The 20,655-nt window shown below is 42.4% G+C and overlaps 2 long non-coding RNA genes across 2 annotated transcripts in view; both read left to right on the forward strand.

Annotated features, from left to right (window-relative positions):
• The window catches only part of LOC142829798 (uncharacterized), a 129,762-nt gene that overhangs the window by 31,080 nt on the left and 78,027 nt on the right, over positions 1-20,655 (forward strand). The window lies entirely within an intron of this gene.
• On the forward strand, positions 964-5,580 carry LOC142830026 (uncharacterized). Its single transcript, XR_012905039.1, has 3 exons — positions 964-1,092; positions 1,212-1,380; positions 5,202-5,580. It is a non-coding gene; the product is annotated as an uncharacterized LOC142830026 (long non-coding RNA).

Here is a 20,655-nt window from a genome sequence, read left to right on the forward strand (position 1 = left end):
TCTCCCACTTAACTTTATTATATTGTTTCCTCTGTTGCTTTTTAACTTGATGGATTGTTTACTTTATATGTAAATATACTTCATTGTCCTTTACCTGCAATCAGGTCTATCAGACACTTAAATCCATATTCTTTTATCTAGGACTGGCTTTATACATGAATGCTTCCCAGCACACCTACGTAATTTTTATACACACCCCTGAATATACATCACAAAAAGAATATTCCTGTCCAGCACATCTCCAGTTTATTTATGATGCCTTACAAGATACTTTTTGGATGCACATTATGACAACAATATGTTGGGGGTAGTGAGTATGTCGGGCCTGATGTGAAGGACAGTCTGGGGGGGACCCTCTGCCCACGGGTATTGATTGGCTTTGTGGGGCATACTAATATGTTGCAGAATCCAAATGCACAGTGATGGCGTCACATGTGTGGCTTACTCCATTGAAGTAAATGCAACTTTGGTGGCACATGGACTGGGCCTAAGAAATAGTCAAAAAATGAGTGGCTGGAAATTGAGTTGCCTGACTGAAGTCCCCAGGGCTGTCAATCCTGTACCATCCAGGAATATGACATCTACATAAAAGAGAATAAACTACAAAACACTCCAGTGCTTGAAAATCAGAAAAAAGTCATCTTCGCTTTTATTTAGATGCTCTAATGTGTTGACAGCCCTGGAAACCAAGGGAATTTAACACATTGTAGGTTCCTTAAAAACTGGATTGGTAAGGGAAACACTGATAGATCTTTTTCAGCCACATCAGCAGATAAAGAATGTCTAAAAAATAATCAGTGAATTTTCTTTCCCCCCCCCCCCCCCTCCAAGGGCTGGAACCAATCTGCATTTGTACATTCTATTCATCCGCCCATCCTTGAAATGTTACCTTAGTCACAAGCGTGCTCTTTACTGCCATCTGCTGGCCTTCAGCTACTGTTTTTGCTTTCTCGAAGGTAACATGGAAGAGGGTGGTTAACATTGAGAAATGGAGTAAAAACAGCACTAGACTTCTCCCATCTGCGATTCCTAGATCTGCCTTGCAATAAAATGATTCAGCTGCCAACACTCCTCTTTGTTTATTGAATGCTGGTGGGTGTCTCAGAACATCCCCCCTAACAGGATTATGTGGGAGTGGGAGGGGGGGGGAGAGGAGGGAACTGTAGATGTCCCACTCCGAGCTGGTCAGTACTACTTATTTCATCTTCCAGAGGGCTTCCTGGAGAGCAACAGCAGGGACTGCTCCTCAGCCAGGGGCCAGGAGCTGAGATAGCACCCCAGTTTCATCATTTCCAATTCTGTATTTGAAATCTCTGCCTCTCCAATGGACAGAAGTTCACTAAAGGAGGATCCTATATGAAGCATGGGCCACTACTGGAGGTAGGATACTAGAGCAGAAGGAAAACGGGTCTGATGTGGTCTGGCAATGCCTGTCTTTGTACATATTCAGTGTCGTGTTTGCTCAGTAGCAACCAGTAAAGAGAAATGCCTTGACCTAGTTCCAGTCACAGCATTGGGGTGCACACAGCTGTCTCTCTGTATTTGGTATTATTTGCAATGTTGGGCTGCAGCTCTGTTTCCCCATCTGCAAAATGATCCTTATTTACCTTACGGGCAGAGGGAGAGTTAGTTTGGGAAGTGTTGGGATTAAAAGTTCCATCTAATCTAGCTATCGTGTGCTATGACCGGGCTGTCAGGGCCTTTACATTTGTCATCACTGTAGTTTTAATAAACATGCACTGGCTACATCATAATATAACGGCCAAACAAGAGTACTTGCTCCGATTCCCCACACAGCGTTAGAGGGGAAAGGACCAGCACCTGTCACGAAATTTCCTGGTTCCACTACCAAAGAATGATGAGGGCAGAACATTTGCCTTAGCAGCAGGTGGGGAAAGAGGACAAGGAGGGTATTTTCTCCCCCCCCCCCCATACCTTTCAAAATGACAAAGGGAGACAAGATTCTAGTGGGCAACAAGCTCTGTGGGAATGGAAGGCAGGACCATGGTTGGGGGCAGAGCTTTGAAGATTTGCAAGCTGGAATGAATTTGGGGCTACATAATGGATCTGAACCAGAGCCTAACTCTGAGCCTTTTGAGGTTCTATTGAGTGCAGGTCATTGGTTCTCCATATGGGCAGGAGGGCACATCCAATGGCAGCGTCAGATCCCTAGGGGTGACATACCCAAGTGACATGACATAATATTAGGCCTGGCACCTGGTCTAGACTTGAAAAATAAGATTCTTAGCTACATCGCTCAAATTTCATGCCATACTTAGGTGGACTAACTCCCAGTGTAGACACAGCTCGGAATTCTTCCATTCCGAGAGGTGGACTATCTTCATCAGCGCAAAAGCCCTTTGTTCTGTAAACAGGAACTGTAAGAATATTTCCCTGACAGCTAGGGGGTAAGACTTTGGGTATATTTATGTAAATACAGTTTGCTCCACCTCTGCTTACATATTCATCAGATAGACAGTGATCAGATTCGGCTGATGTTGGGTACAAATTATCTTAGTATTGAATGAGGGGGTAGTGAAATATAGTTACGAATATTGTCATTATTGTGGGAATGCAGAGAAGCAGGACTGCGCTTAACCAGTCCAAACTAATGGAACCGGGGCAGATGAGAGTTTTGTGGGGCCCAGGGCCGCACAATTTCGTGGGGCCCCCCTTTGGAGAATAAATAGAAAAAAAGGCATCCCCCCTGTGCCCACTCCTCCAGTAGCCCCACTCTGATCACGTGAGCTACCCCTCCTCATCCCCTCTCCTAACACCTCCCTCTACACATCTGCCCTGCCTCTCTCTTCTGGTGTTGGTTCCTCCCCTGCAGGTGTCTGCCCTTCTGCTTCACCCCCAGAATTCCCTGGCAACTCCACCTTCCCTTACCCCTGCACCCTCCTGGTGCCTCCCCCTGTGCCTTTTGCCCTCTTTTTTCCTCGATGCCCACCCCCTCACCACCCTCTGCCCCCATTCCCCTCATGCCCCTGTGTCCTCACACATGCCTTGCTCCATCCCCACCTTCCTCATGCCCACCCCTTCTTTCAAGCCTTCTCCCAGCACCTCCCCACCCTTCTAGCCTCCAGTACCCTTACTCTCTTCTCTCCCAGCATCACCCTGTCCCCCCTCCCAGTGACACCTCCCCTCCTGCCCTTTTCCTCATTGTCTCCACTTGGCCCCCTGGCATTTGTATCTCCTCCACGCTGTCCCTTGGTGCCTTCCCCTTTCTTCTCCTAACCTGCCCCCCACCCCTCAGCACAAGCACCTTCCTCTGCCATCCACCTTCTGCCTTCCAGTTTGCAGGGCGGCCGTGACCCCAGCCCAGGCTCCAGACCATGTGCCGTGCTGAACCGAGCGGTGCAACTCTGGGCCATGCAGTTTTACAGTCCCGGGCCGTGACGTCACACCACACCTGGGCGTCTCCCCTCTCAGCTTTTGCATGACATTTCTGCATGCCGCACATGCACTCCCTCGGCCCCACATGGCCCGTACGGGCCGGAGCCGGGGAATTTAAAGTGTGGGGCTGTGGTTCCCCATCACAATCCTCCCCCCCCCCCCGCCCCAGCAGCCACCAGCCGACCCTTCGGTGGACAGCCCACCAGGAAATTCCCGGTATCCCACCGGGCCAGTCTGCCCCTGGCGCTGGCTTAGGGCCTGTTGAAACACAGGTCCTGGGGCATCTGCCCCGCTCGCCCTGCCCTACATCCACCGCTGAATGGGATCATGCTCAGTTAAAGGAAACTTGTGAAGACAGAATGTCAGAGCCCTGTGAAAGTAAGGGGGGGTGAGGACTTGGATCCCCTAGCCAGGAGTCTACAAATCCTTTCCAAGAGTCTTTCCTGGACTGGTTTAACCTGTTCCCCCACAACTCACAGAAAGAGCTATATAGACTTCATTAGACTCCTTTTTGTTCTTTTAAATGCTCAGATCGCAGCTGAAACCCTCTGTGGGATGAGTGTGTTTCTGCCTTGCCTGCGAAGAGCTTAAAAACCACTGAGAGCCAAAAACACTTGATATGGGGCAGGTGTTTCTGCCTCCCCTGCATAGAGCTGAAAATTACTGTGAGGGGGATGTGCAGAGGTCACAGCAGAGAACCAGGTGGAAGCAGATGGTGATTGACAGCCAGCTGGTGAACCAGTGGCTGGGGAGGCCAGGAAGTGCAATGAGAGGTGGAGTGATGAAGTGTGATGAACAGCCAGCAGGGCAGCTAGCGGAGAGGAATGGTGACTAGCTGGCCAGGAGAGCGGCGGCAGAGATGAATGATGAGTGGCCAGCAGTGCAGGTGGTAGAGAAGCAAGGCGAGCAGATGGCTGGGAGGAATGGCCAGTGAGCGGCCAGTAGGGTGGCTGGCAAAGAGGAACGGTGGGTGAGTGCCTGAACAGCAGAGCCCTAAGGTGCCTCTTTAACCTCCTGTCCATCTGGGGTGGGAGGTGAATGCTGCCAATGCACCTCTGAACTCTGGCTCTGCACTGACCATGGGCAGCGACTGTGAGTGGGGCGCAGAGAAGGGCCACACACATGAAAGAGACTGAGTTGCTGGACTTAAATACCCAAGGGGAAAAGGACCCTGCCCAACCTACATGGGGCTGGGACTTGTACTCATGGTTGTGGTTATGAACTTTCTTTGTGGTGTTTTCCCAAATTAATGCCAAGTTACTTCCCTCCTTTTATTAAAAGTTTCTTCTCTACATGCGGACTCTATGCTTGTGAGTGGGGAAGCATTGCCTCTCAGAGGTGCCTAGGGATGGTGGAGGCTCAAACCAGTTCTGCATTGGATGGATGGAGAGGAACCCCTAGATATTGAACCTGGCCCTGGCTGCTGTGGGCTCTACCTAGCAGAAGGGTTACACTTTGATGTAGGAAGCTCTAACCTACACAACTGTAGCTGTGCCACTCTAGCAGCGGTGTGTGTGCGTGTGTATGGGGGGGGGGTTATCACGACAAACGTTTTCCAGTTCTTATTTATGTCTATTTCCTGCTCTTAGCAAGTGGGCAGAGTTTGGGGCTGTTTCAGGTTACTCTTAATTTACTTTCACCGGGTGTTAACAACTCCATTTTAAAACGTGTCTTTTAGATTTGCAGTAAAACATAAATTACATCAAGAGAGAGACTTGATTCTTGCTGTGATTTCGACTGGGGTGATTGCTTGGCTAGATTGCTATAGACTAGAGGAAGATCCTGATTCCAACATTTCTTGACAGCTTGGAGCGCAGAACCCGTCCTCTTGCAGCACTGAGACATTGATTTTCATTATGCAATCATGAAGAAGCTAGTGGCAATTTATTCACCCTGACAGCTTTGAACTGGGGTGTTACATGGAAACAAAATACCTCCTGTACTGCTGACACCACTTCCATTTTTTTATTTTGCTGTTTAAATTAAATTGTTTTTATGAAATGATAACCCAGAACTGGCAATTGACAAGTGTTCTCCTCTCTTGTTGATTTTCAGTGAGGAGCGGAGGGTGCTCAGCAATTTGCAGGATTATGTGTTATGCCTTCACAATCACTGGGGGATATATAGTATAAATAATGGCTGGGCTAAAATAAATCAGTGTGTTTAGTTGAAAATGAATTATTCCGTGGGAACGTGTCGATTTCAACGTAATTTATTTTACAAAAACCAATACAAATAAAGCATTTTCATTAGGCTGAAATATTCCATTTTGACCTTACCAGTTTTGGTTTTGAAATGACATTTTATTTCAGAACTGTATTTAATACTATAAATTGGAATATAAGATTTTAAAATGTCAATATCGAAAGGAAGCATTTCAATGTTATCGAAACAACAGTGTGTTTTGATCCCCACTTTTTAAAAATATTATGTTCACAGGCAGTCTTGAAATTTCATTCACTTTTGGAATGAAAGTGCATTTTGAAATATCCAGATTTCTCATTAAATGAAAATTATCTCCACCGATGTAAATTCAGAAGGAGCAGCACTGAAGCCAATGGTGTTATTCTGGATTTATATCAGTGTGACTGAGAGCCAGTTGGAGGCAGAAAAGGTCTAACACATAGTACTGGCTCCACCTTCTCTCTCCAGTGTCTGTTACATTCCCCTTTCCTGTGATCATAGTGCTTTTCCAGGCTTAGTCCCCCATCTGACAAATGTTCCTCCACATTTCCTGCGAGGCAGTTTTCACTGAACTCTCAGCTAGAGATGTGCCAGTGTAATCTAAAGATAGTAGACTTCAACTTGAATGATGGCTGTTGCTTGCAAATTAGGTTGGAGGTGTGTTTATGGATGCAACTCGCTTGGGATTTTAAGAGGCATAACGCAAGAGCCTCGTTAGCCACTGGATGTCACCCTTGCTACACAGAAATTTTAAACTAAAGGTAACAGGCCAGAATTGATAGGACTGGCCTTTGACTCATGTGGAGGCAAATATTATGACAAAGCCCTGGTGGGTTGATTTAATTGGGATTGGTTCTGCTTTTAGCAAGGGGCTGGACTCGATGACCCCCTGAGATCTCTTCCAGGCCTAGGATTCTGTGATTCTGTGACTATCAAAATGTAGTTTATCTCTTCCTTGGAGGCTGATTGCTGCTCTGAATGCTAGAGGTAGCCCAACTACCATGCTAGAGGCTGTTTTTTTTTCTCATGTGCATTTGTCGACTTTCCAGTCTATGTTTCTCTTCTTTTGAAAAATGAACTCTACTCCACCAGATCTAAAAGGTTTTGTGGTATCTCATATGGTCTCCAATTTGCCAGGTGATGCTTTTCAGTAATTTATGAAGAATTTTCATTTATAGTATCTGTTTACTCTTATGGTCCTCATAATCTGAGCAATTTAAAGGGTAGGTCAGGGACAGGGCATGAATTCACATCCAAAAGGCGACAGCAACTTTAAGACAGCACCGTAAACCACTCAGCCAACATAATCTACAAGTAACTTTTTAATGCCATATATGGAATGTCTGTTGACCAGCTCCTCTGTTATAAAAAGGTAACAGGAACAGAATGCCATTCATTCAGATAATTTGTGGATTTGCACAAGCAAGGCTTGTGTGAATTATAAAGTCCTGAACTGTAAAAGTACAACGTGTCATTTTTAACTACCCATGTTATAAGCAAACTCCAAAAATTGAACATGATCACACTATACATATCCTTACTTGTGGCGGTGATCCCTGATCACAGTCTGTTACCATTACTGCTTTGCATCATTACAATGGGAAGGCTAAACTCTATCCTTTCTTCATGCTGCCATCCATCTGGAGCAAGCAACCTTTTTGAAGACAATAGGGTTAAACTTGATTGACACTAGTTTAAATGCTGGTCAGAACTTGGCCCAGTATCTCTTTGGTTCTGCTCTTCACGAGAGCAAACATTTTTCAGATTTCTTAACAACTTTGCCATCTGTTGGGACCAATGAAAAGTCACTGCCCCTTTCTGTGCTCCCAGTTCACGATCCTTTTCTTTATCTGTCTCTTACAACAACTGTAATCTTTCCATGACTTAGTACTTGATCCAAAGCCCACTGAAGTCAAAGGCCTTATTTATACTTAATGGGAGATTGGCACTGCAGGGATCAATCCCCTGGAGGTCAATTTAGTGGGGCTAGTAAAGACTTGTTAAATCAACCACTGATCATGCTCCCGTATTCCACTGGATCGAGAAGTGTAAGTGGAGTCGACAGGAGAGTTTCTCCAGACTGAGATCCCCTGCTCTAGTGAAACCTATAGGCCAAGCTACTCCTCAGGAAGGCAACTTTGAGGTTACGAGTGCCCTGATCACTGTGTGATATGCAAGCTTAGCTTTTGTTAAATATCTAGCTTTTAACTCACAGAAGTAGGCTGGTAAAAAAAAAAAAATCTTCAGGATACCTGGGAAAAACCTACAATCTCATGCTTCACTTTACATCCCATGCTTTCTAACCCATACCATTCCACAGTGACATTGCTCCAACCCACTGTCAGATCACTCCAAGTGTAGAGGTGGCAATTCCTCAGTCATTTCAAAGCACTTGCACTTGAAAGATAAGCAGAATGGGCTATATGATCTACTGTTGTCTACTCTGCTCTGCAGGAGACCATTGCATATGATCCTAGGCATCTCTGTAGCCTAAAGTTGTAGAAGAAACTCCAAATGGTTTCAGTGGAGTAGTGAATATGGCTTAGAGAGGTGGCAGTTCAGAAATGAACAATGAGAATTATTACAGGTTGAACCACTCTAATCTGACACTTTCTGATCCAGCAACATCCAAGATCTTGCATGATTTTAGTTGGCTGGATGCCCACTTTTCATGGGGTGGCCAAGTTTTCCGCGGCCCCATAAAGTTTGCAGCCACCAGTCCTGGCGCTCAGTGTTCTGTGCTGTGATTTAGTTTTAATTTACCCCTAAATGTCTTCTAAGAGAACAGTAAGCAGTGGAAGTGTTGGTAATGCTGCTAGACAATATCAACCTCCCATAGTTCAGCAAATTCTCTGATTCAGCACCGGTCAGGTACTGAGGATGCTGGACTAGACAGATTCAACCTGCACAATGCTAAAAGATTTGACTCAGGAGGACAGTTTGAAAGAGCAAACTATACAAAATTTAAATAAGCAACAACTGGGGAAAGAAGATAATATGACTATCTACTTTGAAGGATATAAGCATGAAGAGGAGTTATTTAGAGTAATGAAAAGAAGTAAGTAGGAGTAAATAGACAAAAAGTAAGAATAAATCAATTGATGATATGAGAAAAAGCTTCCTGTCTGTGAGATCTATTAGTCTGTTGTCAGTGAAGGAATTCATGACTCGACTGTTCAGATCACAGGATGACACATGACAAGGATGTTTCTCCGCTATTCTAGTCCATGTAAGTTCTTAGACTTTACTCATGAGTGTGGTATGCAAGTGCCTTCCAGAGTCAGGAAAGTAAACAAATTACTAATATCTAGTCAGTCTGGTCCCTCTCCATTCTACCACTGCCCCCTCTAGGCAAAATAGTGTGTATAGGCTGATTTTTGTTTCCCTTTTGAATAAGAGGCCATATGTTGTTGTTTGAGAAAGGGCCAAGCTAGTAGATGATGGACTATGATTCCCATCTCTAATTTCTATACCTTTTCTATGACCATTCATGTGTAGCTGTTCCAGGTAGCACCATTACCTGGAAATGCTAGGATGTCCTGATAAAAGAAAAACAAATATTGCTAGTGCATGTTTCTGGTAGATTAACGTGTAAAAACTAAAAAAAAAAACAACAAATAGACTATTAACACCTTAAAGACTAACAAAACATGTAGGGTATGTCTACACTAGCCCCCTGGTTTGAACTAGGGAGGCTAATGTAGGCATTCACGGTTGCAAATGAAGCCCGGGATTTAAATATCCCGGGCTTTATTTGCATCTTGCCATCCGGTCGCCATTTTGAAATTTCACTAGTCTGGACTAACTGCCCGCGGTTACACGCGGCAAGGAGCCGGTAGTTCAAATTAAAGCCCCTAATTCGAACTACCGTTAAACCTCCTTGCAGGAGGAATAACAGTTCGAATTCTTTAACTTGAACTACCGGCTCCCTGCTGCGTGTAGCTGCGGGCAGTTAGTCCGGACTAGTGAAATTTCAAAATGGTGACCGGACGGGAAGATGCAAATAAAGCCCGGGATATTTAAATCCCAGCCTTCATTTGCAACTTCGAATGCCTACATTAGTCTCCCTAGTTCGAACTACGGGGATAGTGTAGACATACCCATAGATAATATCATGAGCTTTCGCGGGCGCAACCCACTTCTTCAGATGAGTGGAGTATTAGAAGTCCAGATCCAAGAATAAATAAGGGAAGGGGAGGAGGGGAAAAGAGAGGGTGGAAAAAAAGAGGACAAAGGAAGTGGAAAGGGGGGGGGGAGAGAGAGAGACAGTGAGTAGATGGTTCAAATAGTTACAAGAGGCAGAAAAGAACAATTCTCTACTGTTTGGTTAAGTCATTAGTATGTGGAACATAGTGTGTGAGCCAGCTGATGTCCTTGTTCATACCATTTGCATAAGATTTAAACTGGTAAATGAAGTTAAGTTCCAAGTAACGTTGTGTAATTATTTAGAATTCTCACAAGAGGGTGCAGTGAGCTAGCGTTCCTAATGATATTTTCAGCAACTGGCATATTGCAGGAGTGAACCCCAGCAACATATTATGTACTTTTTTGCAGATGTCTGGTTAATTATCATTTTAACCTCCTCCCTTGAATTGAGCATTGAATGTTATGTTGTAGCTGAGATGGTCTTTTTCTTAGGCTTGCATCTGTTAAATTAGTGGGGGGGTGGGATTTAACAGAGTCCAATTAATCATATAAGACACAAGCCTACAGACATGGATATGCACAAGACATACCCGGTTATAGACGTTATCCATATTATTATTGATGTTGATTTGGAGACAGTATGACCAAACAAAGGGCTTCCTTGTGCTCAGTGCTTTCCTAAATTCAGCAATGTACTGTAGATGGCAAGTGCCAACCCAGGTTAGGTTGGGTCACTGTTGTACCATCCTGGAACATTGTAGGCAAAGAGATAATTCCAGCAGCGAACTCATGTCAATCACATTGTAAATGTTTTGCCTTTGCAGCTGTCGCTCTGGTTGTAGCTAGACTGCAGGGTTTTTTTGAAAAAAAGTAGCCTTTTTTCGAAAAAACTTCACCTGCGTCTAGACTACAGCCGCGTTCTTTCGAAATTAAATCTTTTCTTTCAACGGCGGTACTCCTCATTTCACGAGGAAGAATGCCTTTTTTCAAAAGTGCTCTTTTGAAAAAAGGCGTTCTTGAATGCAAACAAGGCTTTTTCGAAAGAGAGCATCCAGACTGCCTGGGTGCTCTCTTTCGAAAAAGCGGCTCACTTTTTCGAAAGAAGAGGTTGCAGTCTAGACGCTCTCTTTCGAAAGAGGCTTGTAGTCTAGACGTACCCTCTGAGACACTGAGATTCAAAAGAAGTGAAACAGGGATGGGAGAATTGTTCCGGATAAAATAACATACCTCTCCTCCCCTTGATTTTGTCTCAGCTTCAGAACCAAACATACACTGAATCTGCTTTGAAGTTCTGTAGATTGTGTAGATAACTTTCTCCTTTGGTTCTCACTTGCTTTAAAGTGTTTAGGTTTCATTCTAGACAATAGATAAAAGAAAGAGCCTGTTTTCCTAGGACAGTTTTGCTCTGCTTTACAAATCCAAGAGATCTTCAAAAAGCTTTGAATTGAGCAACTAGGCCCCAATGCACAAAGCAGAATATTCCATGTATTCTGGAATGATCAGGTTCCTGAATCTTGGGTGGTTGTATGATCTAGTGGCTTAAGCACAGGAGCGAGAGAGATCAGTAGATGTGGATGGACCTGGGTAAAATGAATAGTTTTGGAATGAACATTTTCAGAATGAAACATTTTGATTTTTCCTTTTTATAACATTTTATATTATATCACATTACTAGAGGATTTACGCAGCGTTGCTTGGGTCCTTAGCTGAAATACTTGTTTTTCTTCATTTAAATCATTGCTCTGTGGCAGGGGATGAGAGGTTTGTATATAGGGTGCATTGGGGAGAGAGGACAATCCCAGCCCTCTCTCACTGCAGCAGCTTGGGACCAAGTGAGAAGCACCTGTCCATGGCAGCTGCAGCAGGCACAGCAGAGGGAGGGGAGTGATAGAAATGTAGCCGTGTTAGTCTGGGGTAGTTGAAGCAAAATGCAGGACAATGTAGCACTTTAAAGACTAACAAGATGGTTTATTAGATGATGAGCTTTCGTGGGCCAGACCCACATGTTCTCCAGCTGAGGGACAGACAGACACACAGATAGATAGATAGATACACAAATAAACTCTCAAATATATAGTAGATAGCTGTCTCTTTCTCCACCTCTGCCTCTTGCTGTCTCAATGGGGTCCTAGTAGTCCTTAGCCCCTTGTTGCCCCCCTGTGGTCATAATACAGTATAACGGTCCCTGCTATCAGACTCTGTTTTAGAAGAATCAGTTGCATTCCAGGCACATCCAATTGTCCTGGAACAACCAAACCCTGACCTTGTTTTAAATTATGATAAGAGGAAGCAGCATCCAAATTTGGTGGTCCCAGTTCTTACTGTTTAGAAGGAGTTCTTGAACAAACAGACTCTCTCTCTCTCTCTCTCTCTCTCTCTCTCTCTCTCAAATATATAGTAGATATTGTATTATATATAAGGCTATTGATTAACTCAACAATGAATTGCAATTTAAAAATTAATCATGAATAATTGCAGATTTAAATGCACTGTTAAACAATAGAATACCAATTGAAATGTATTTCATATTTTGCATGTTTTTCTATATTTTCAGATATATTGATTTCAATTACAACGTAGAATACAAAGTGTATTACCAGACAGTATAGTATTATGTAATGACCAGAAATAAACTTTTCATAGAATCATAGGGTTGGAAGAGACCTCAGGAGGTCATCCATTTGTTAATCAAAACAACAATGAAACAAAGTTTTAACATGACACAGTGCAGTGGAGAGCAGAAACAAAAAAAGAAGGGAGTGACAAGAGCTCCAGTTTACCATTGCAGTGCTGTCTGTGGCCACTTCAGTGTTTTCTCTGGAGAGCTCCCAGTTATTTCCCTTTCGAATTTCACATCAAACCTCCCCCACATTGCTGTTTTCAGATTTTGGGGGGAGCATGCAGTCTCGGCATGACTCCAAGCACATTGGTTCCACTCATATAGTAAAGGCAGCAGCAGTGCCTACATTTTATGTAAAGAGAAAAAAGGGCCAGTCCTGGAATTGTGCCAGCTTTTTTAATTGGGGGGGGAGGGGAGACAGCCAGTCAACTTGACCCAGAGCAGAGGAAGGCACTCAGGTAAACAGACAGGTAAAGAATATCTGCAAAGCACTGTGGGATAACAATTGGAGGACTGCTAAACTAGTGCTGCACAGCACCATTGTGTCCACATGCCCAATGAAGCATGGTAACTCAATGCACGTCAAGCTCAGTGCCCTTTGAAAGACCACTTCAGAGTTTGTGGAAAATGGGGAGTGAGTGCACTCTCATGAGTTGTGTTGTGTGTAGACGAGCTTTTTTCAGACTGGACTTAATTCAAATGAATCTGGATTAAACACCCTGGCTACATCTAGACTGGCATGATTTTGCGGACATACTTATAACGGAAAAGGTTTTCCATTAAAAGTATTTCCACAAAAGCGTGTCTAGATTGGCACAGATGCTTTTGCGCAAAAGCATCCTTGGCCAGTCTAGGCGCGATTTTGCGCAAGAAAGCCCCGATCGCCATTTTAGCCAAAGGGGCTTTTTTGCGCAAAACAGTTCTTCCCTGTCTACACTGGCCCTCTTGAGCAAGTATTCTGGCGCAAGAGGACTTTTTCCCCGAGCAGGAGTGTGAAAGTATTTGTACAAGAAGCACTGATTTTATACATTACAAAGTCAGTGCTCTTGCGCAAATTCAAGCGGTCAGTGTAGACAGCTGGCAAGTTTTTGCCAGTCTAGACGCACCCCCTGTGTTAGACAAGCCCACAGTGAAAATCTGAGAAAATATATCAATTGAAAACGAAATGTTTCAGATCAGCAGCACCCATGTGAAATCTATAGGAGGGGGTAAGGAGGATAAAATGATCAACACAACCCAAAATCACTAATAATTAGTAAGGGAATTTTCTTGAAGCATTGGGTCTTGGTAGATGTTTTAATTAGGTATAATCTCTGCCAGATCTGATAGTGAAAGAGAACACATGGTGAAAGAATGCCATCTAGGCAATGCTCTCCTCCCTCGTTTGAATGTTGTTATAATTTCCTTCTGACTACAATGAGGAGGAGATCTGTAATTACAGCCCATGAGGATGCAGCTGTGCAAAGAATTTTCATTTAATGTGAAAATATCTTATTACCATGTAGTGTGTTAATGACACTTACAGATAACAGGTAACCATCTATTCCTTATATAGGTAGGCATGGGAATTAGCCATAGCATGTCCAAAATACAGATTTTTTTTTTTAGAAAAACTATTAAGTTTGTATGGCCACTGATGCACCATTGTGTTAGGCACTACACATATGAATACTAAGAGACAGAGATTATGATCTAAATGGACGGGATAAACAAAGCCAATATTATTACTGGTTGAAGCTCATTAGTCTAGAACTCTGGTCCAGAAACATCTGTGGTCCGGAATCATTTTAGTTCACCAGATGCCCACTTTTCATGGGTGTGGCCAAGTTTCCTGTAGTCCCATAAAGTTTGTTTACAACCACCAGTCCTAACTCTGTGTTCTGTGCTGTTATTTAGTTCTCGTTTACCCCAAATGTCCTCTCACAGCCCAGTAAGCCTTGGAAGTGATGGTAATGCTGCTAGATGACATTGGCCTCCTCTTGTCTGGAAAATTCTCTGGTTCAGAACCACTCAGGTCCCGAGGGTGTCGGATTAGAGATGTTTAATCTGTATTCTTGGACAATTTTTGAAATTTCAAAAAAACCTCTTGAGCAGGAATTGAAATGTCAAAATCCTACAAAAAAAATTGGGAACCAAGCATTCAGATCGTGTCAATGGAAACTTTTCATTCTGGCAATTTTGCAGTGTTTTGTTTCCATCTCAACCATTTCAATATTTTTTTAAAAACAATGTTTCAAATGGAAGAAAGAAAACTTTCATTCCAAAAATGCTGAAATGGGATAGTTTGATAATGTTGCAACTTTTTTTCAAAACACTTTTTAAGTAGGAATTCATCAAAACTATCCCTTTCCTGTGCAGTTTTGGATTCAATGACTCAGCATTTTCAGATACGGGGGGGGGGGGGAGGGGGAGGATTACTGGAATATTCCCAACCTTGGTGGCTCTGTAGCTATCCTGTTTTACCTAGTAGAGATTCGTCACACATACTGTGTTGCATGGCGTGCTAGGCTGAGGTTTATATTTAGGATTTTTCTATTTAGATTGCAACCATTTTGGAGTAAGGACCATCTCTTTGTTGTTTGTACAGTACCTTGCACAATGGGTTGGTTGTCATAGCACTACTGTAATTCTAATGATGATTAATAATAGAGGTTTGAAATTAGTCTTTATTATTAAGGAAAAAAATGAAACCTTATGTAGAATATGTTCATTGGTTCAAAAATAGTGTATCAAATAAGCACAATACTCCAGCAGGGCTTTAAATTAATTTAGTTCTGTTAAATACAAAAAGAATTCCCTCATCACTATGGTAGTAAACACATCATGTGCATGTAAATTGTGTTTGGATTGGCAGAGTTAAAAGTAAATAACATTTTGGGAGTGTGTATTCCCTGCAAATCAATCACTTGGCCTGCGAGTTTGATTGCTGTTATGAATTCATAATTCAGTCTCAAGATCCTGCTCCCAACTCCTAACCCCTAAATTTAGTAAATTACCTTGGCTCAACTCAAAATTCAGTTCACAGAGGAATATTAGATTTCACCAATTTGTGAGGTTTGCAGTGCAGCTTGGTTTCATGGAACAATTTGCTCATTACCCAGGGAGCTTTGTTCTGAACCCTGAGTTTGGTGGCTGTCATTTATGCACTTACAAGCCACTGATGCTACTGCACCATACTGGATGTGCAAGAGAAAGGAGAAAAGGGATTGTTCCAGTAGATGGCAATAGGTTTACCCTGCTATAAAGTCACACAGAGCAGGCCCCATACCCTCTGTTGCCTCCCTGCAGTGGTCTGGCCCAGCCCATGTCTCTCTCCCAAGCCCTCCCTTCCGAGTGCTTGACCTCTCCCTCCCTCCTGTACATTCCATGGTGCCCTGCTAGAGGTCGCACTTCACTCTCCTGGCAAAACTGAATTTGTCCCATTTGCTCTTGTCAACTGAGAGCAACCGCAAACAGGACAAATGCTCAGTTATGCCAAAAAAAAGTCAGGATGGTCAGGACAGGGCTTGAAAAGGAACTGTCCCCGCCAAAACTGGGCATATGGTCTCCCCAACTATTTCCAAATACATGCTGCTAGAATATCCTTTGGTTTTGGTGATTTGAGATTCAATTCACAATTGATGCTGTAGCAGTCCTGAATTAAATTAATGGAGATAGGCAATCTCCTAGAACTGGAAGGGACCTTGAAAGGTCATTGAGTCCATTCCTGACAAATTTTTGCCCCAAATCCCTAAATGGCCTCCACGAGGATTGAACTCACAACCCTGGGTTTAGCAGGCCAATGCTCAAACCACTGAGCTATCCCTCCCCCATAGGAAGGCATTCAGTTAATAAGAGCACTACACAACCTATTATTTCTGTACAAATCTACTTTAGCAATTTACCCTTCATTTTTACTGATTTTGCTTTTCCTTAAAACTGCCTTTTTTATTAAACTTTCAAAGTTATTGCCAACAACAGAAATGAAAAACCTCAAAATAAAATAAAAAGTGATTCAAGGTATTTTTTTTAAAATGTATGTCTTTAAACCTTTGAAAAAGAGTGTTAGCAAAACAACAACATTAATGGTTTGCTTTGTGTGCTTATCTCAAACAAGCTCATCACACAAGAATTTTAAAACAAACTTTTGTTTTGAACTTTGAAACTAATTATTTGCCTAGGTACCAGCCTCTGGGTTGGTATTTAATTCTTCAGTCCCCACACTAAGGTACTGAATACATCTATGCAAAAACAAAACAAAAAAACACCCCCGCCTTACCATCACCAGTTTTGGGATAAGTAATATGAAATACTTAATATATAGAAAAGTACTCCCCCCCCCCCTCCTTTCTTCTATAAGCTTAAACTGAAATAAGATTTTGGTTTTTGTAACTGATTTTATGAGCAAATATGTAATCTTAGGCAGGTTCATAAAGGGAGCAGGATTATGTTGTAATAACTGGGCTATAAATTTGGCTGCCACCTCGCTATTTTTGGGGATCCCAGGTCTTTGTCAACCTGATTCTGAGATGTCTTGACCAGATCAGCTGGGAGAGAGGGACCCAGGTGCATCAACACCTCCATTGGCTCTGCCTGAATGGCAAACACCCCTTGGGACAAAACAAGGTCAGAGGTTAGCAGCAACACCCGCTCCATTTCTTATCAATTAACTTCTCTGACCCCCCAAAGGGACAGCTATTGCCACCTAAGAGACTGTCAAACAAGGGGGGGTTTCTCCTTCTAAAATTCTCTCTAGGTAAGGGGAAAAGGGAGGCTTGCTTAATATTTTGCCCGTCAAATGCTTTAACTGTTGTTCCATTTTTTTTGTCCTTACTGGATTTATCTTTCAAAGGATTTTTAAGTGTGTGGACTGATCGCTCCGTATGCCCAACCCTGATCCTTTTAAATGTTGGACAGTGAGTGGGTGGCATTAACATCTTTGGCCCATATATTCCATCTAAATTAATACAACATGCCTTCCAGATAAAGCAGACTGGCAATAGGGAAGTTCCTAGTGGATTTCATGGAGTCTCCTTCATTGGGTTATAACTCTGCTTTGAGGAAGGATTATTTTCCTTTTTGAGGGGGTTGGGCTAGGAGGTAGGAAAAGGGATGCTTGATGATCTGAATGATGTCTCGTTATGGTGACAAAGCTGCATCCAGTTTTATACGCGTGTCATTTCATTGGCTTCATTGGAGCATCTCCTAATCTACATTAATGCATGGGATCTACGGATGCAACAACATCCCAAAGTAACAGTGTGAGACAACAGCACAGCCCTCGTGATACTTTTAGGCCATGGTAGCTTTAGTCATCGATCACGCCGATGTCACATTGCCAAACTATTCTATTTCTCCATCCTCTAAAGCATCTCTTAGATACAGTTTTGTCATGTGTTCATGCTTTGGGATCATGACTTGATCATGATTTGATTTATTCAGTTCTTAGCTAACATTCAGACATATCTCCTCTAGAAGAAATATTTTAGAAGTTAGAGAGAAACCCCCAGTGAATTGCAAATGTAATCTGACAGCTCTAAAACCTGCACGAGTGCACTGATGCAAGATAACACTGTGCTTCATAAAAAAGCAGAATTCTTTGAAAATAATATTAAATCTTGTAGCATCAGGATATTGGGTTCATCAGAGCATTTCTGCATATCAAATAACAAACCTTCTGTATTTTTTATACTTACATTAGAGGAGGAAATGGAGTTTTCTTGTAGACTTATAAACTATTTTGGAACACTCTCAATTCCTTTGCCTCAATTTGACTTCTAAATTTGTTATTTTACACTGTACTTTACCTATCCCTTCCATAGGGATTTGTTTTGGATAATCAAACCAGTGTTGATATCTGTTATCATAACTGTGCCCCAATATTTCCTCATACGTTCAAATGATTTGAAGTTGGGAAGAATGGATATGTTTGGTATTATTATGCAAAGACTTTTATCACAACACAAATGAATTAGGAGGAGAGCCTGAGTGATGCAATCTTAGATTTGTGGATAGGTTTGGGTAAAATCTATTCTCCCTGATTTTAATAGTTGAAATAGTTTAAAGTATCATTACCTAATTTGACACTCTTCTATAGCCGGTCCATATTTTCTTTTCTTTTTTTTTTTTACTCTTGGTGGAAATACATAATTTCTCAGACTTGGATCCTTAGTTGTTGAGTAAATGGACATATCTCAATTCATTTCAAGATAAAACAGTGAAGTTCTGGGTGACTACAGATATTTTTACAATACAAATACAAAGATCATTGTGTGTACTACAAGGTAATGCTAGGGAATTACAGAGATGAAACAGACTTAGACTCTTGACTGGAATTAAAATATCTGACTAAGAATAGCAGGCTTGATTCTCATTTATACTCTATGGTTGATTCTCATTTATACTCTATGGCCCTTTTACGGCATCCTGACAACGTACATTAGTTACACTCTAAAGGCATGTCTAGACTAGGAAATTATTTCAAGAACTGTGTCCAGTTCTGGGCGCCACATTTCAAGAAAGATGTGGAGAAATTGGAAAGGATACAGAGAAGAGCGACAAGAATGATCAAAGGTTTAGAGAACATGACCTATGAAGCCAGGCTTCATGAACTGGGCTTGTTTAGTTTGGAAAAAAGAAGATTAAGGGGGGACATGATAGCGGTTTTCAAATATCTAAAAGGGTGTCACAAGGAGGAAGGCGAAAATTTGTTCCTCTTGGTTTCTGAGGACAGGACAAGGAGTAATGGGCTTAAAGTGCAGCAGGGGAGGTTTAGATTGGACATTAGGAAAAAATTCCTAACTGTCAGGGTGGTCAAATATTGGAATAAATTGCCAAGGGAGGTGGTGGAATCTCCCTCTCTGGAGATATTTAAGAACAGGTTAGATAGACATCTGTCAGGGATGGTGTAGACGGAGCTTGATCCTGCCTTGAGGGCGGGGGGCTGGACTCGATGACCTCTCGAGGTCCCTTCCAGTCCTATTATTCTATGATTCTATGATTCAAAATAATAACTCCCGAAATAACTATTTTAAAAATAAGCTTATTCCCCAAGAACAGCAGGAATACAGATTTCAAAATCACCAGCTCATTATTTCAAAATAACGGGGTTGGTAGTATGGACGCTTTGCTTATTACTTTGAAAATAAGGGGAGTTATTTCAAAATAACTCCCTAGTGTAGACCAGGGCTAGCACTCCTTTATATATAAGAGCTGGGTGCTATCTTCATATTGTCCAAGTGCATTAAAGTGGCCCTGGGTGAAGTGGGAATCAGTTTGTGTATCCCCTTTTACACAACTGGTATAAAATACATAAGGAGTTTCTAGTCTTATGTTATAGGGTGCAAACTGAGCTGCATGTGTGGTCAGAAAAATATGTCCCCGTTTCTCCCTCCCCCACCTCCCATGTAATAGCATTGTACAATTGATAGGGTTTGCACCTTCCATTGACAAATCCTGAATTGGTCAGAGGCTGGAAACATGGCTGCCCAGCTACAATTGGTCTGTTCCACTTCGAGATGGGCTGGAATGAAACCCCCTGAGCTGAACACTGCTGAAATTTGAGAAAGTCCCATCCTGCGCAGAACTTTGTATCCTTGGCTTATCTCTAGTTCCATCATGGTCAATCTTACGTCACTGTATCAGCCTCTGACCGAAAATAACTTTACACTAAAACTCCCCAAAGATATTATTTTTTCTTTTAATTCCTAGCCAGTAGGTAACTATGGCAACCCGAGAAACATTTTTCCCTTTCATTTATGTTGGGTCTCATCCCGTAATGAGAAAGTCATGTTGCTTCTGTTGTATTACTTTACAGTAGATGATATTTTTAGCAGCACTTTTTCATTGACAGTGAGGTTCTATTTTGGCTGCATTACATTTTCCTATTTTCAGAAATTCCTACCTCAACTTTAAAAATTCTCTGAGATGGAATTAAGTGACAGGATCCCAACTAATAGGGATGTTTTCCTTTTTTTATAATTTTCAGGAAAATAAAAACTAGGGGACTGTAATTTCCCTCAGGACCACTGGTTTTACCTTCAAAGGGACAAATATTCACTGAGTACATACACTTCCACAAAAGTTTAGGCCTTGAATTCTTAGACAGGAGCTGAAACCAGAACCCAAAATCCAGTCCCTTCCTGCCATAGCCCAAATTTGGCATGATACCATAAGCAAAAATGTCTTTTTCAGTTATAAGCGAACCACCGTTTCAGGCTTGGAAAAAATCCTCATGTCCAGAACCCCTGGGCAAATGGGCTGTACTATTTGGGTAAGCAAATGTTAGAGCTTTCTGGCTCGCCTGCCCAGGACAATGGGAGAAGAAGGAG

The sequence above is a fragment of the Pelodiscus sinensis genome, chromosome 6 (assembly GCF_049634645.1).
Source record: "Pelodiscus sinensis isolate JC-2024 chromosome 6, ASM4963464v1, whole genome shotgun sequence".
In the NCBI taxonomy this organism is placed as follows: domain Eukaryota; kingdom Metazoa; phylum Chordata; order Testudines; family Trionychidae; genus Pelodiscus; species Pelodiscus sinensis.